The sequence below is a fragment of the Phalaenopsis equestris genome, unplaced genomic scaffold (genome assembly GCF_001263595.1).
Source record: "Phalaenopsis equestris unplaced genomic scaffold, ASM126359v1 Scaffold000511, whole genome shotgun sequence".
NCBI classification, from domain to species: domain Eukaryota; kingdom Viridiplantae; phylum Streptophyta; class Magnoliopsida; order Asparagales; family Orchidaceae; genus Phalaenopsis; species Phalaenopsis equestris.
The window spans coordinates 487,390-488,200 of NW_018164951.1; the positions used below are offsets into that span (position 1 = coordinate 487,390).

The window sequence follows — 811 nt, forward strand, 5'->3', positions numbered from 1 at the left end:
AAGGGTTTCGGCCGCCGGCGCCGCGGCTTCATATTCTCCCCCATGTCCGTTGCCCCCGACGACGACGATTCCTCTGATCCCAACACTACCACCACCGCCACTCCCGAATCCTCCTCCTCCTCTTCCTCCGACCTCATCGGCGACCTCCACTACGCCGAGCAACTGCTCCCAAACGGCGATTTTTACACCGGCCAATGGTCCTCCGCCGGAATCCCTCACGGCATAGGAAAGTATCTCTGGATTGACGGATGCATGTACGAAGGAGAATGGCGACGAGGCGTCACCACTGGTCAGGGCAAGTTCTCGTGGCCTTCTGGTTCGACTTACGAAGGCGAGTTCAAAGCTGGGTTCATGGATGGTTACGGCACTTACATAGGTTCATTGGGGGATACTTATAAAGGAACTTGGTCGATGAACCATCGCCATGGTTTTGGGACTAAATCGTACTCCAATGGCGACTACTATGACGGAGAATGGCGGTCTGGTGTGCCCGACGGGCACGGGAGGTATCTGTGGACCAACGGGAACGAGTATTCAGGGCAATGGCAAGACGGAGTTATTCATGGAAAGGGTTCATTTACATGGTCAAGCGGAAACAGGTTCGACGGCGGCTGGGAAGCAGGTAGGCCCGTTGGCTCCGGTAGATTCCGGTGGGCCGACGGTAGTCTTTACATAGGATTATGGAACAAGGAGTCGGAAGAAGAGCAGGAAGGTTTATACTATCCTTCAGCGACTGCAACTGCTTCGTCTCCGCGAAACCCGAAGGAGTTCTTTTCAACCGCGTTGAAAGAATGCAAGATCTCTCCTGCTG

The 811-nt window shown here is 54.7% G+C and overlaps 1 pseudogene; it reads left to right on the forward strand.

Moving 5' to 3' along the window:
* Positions 1-12: 12 nt before the first annotated feature.
* Positions 13-811, forward strand: part of LOC110028475 — a 4,831-nt pseudogene continuing 4,032 nt past the window's right edge.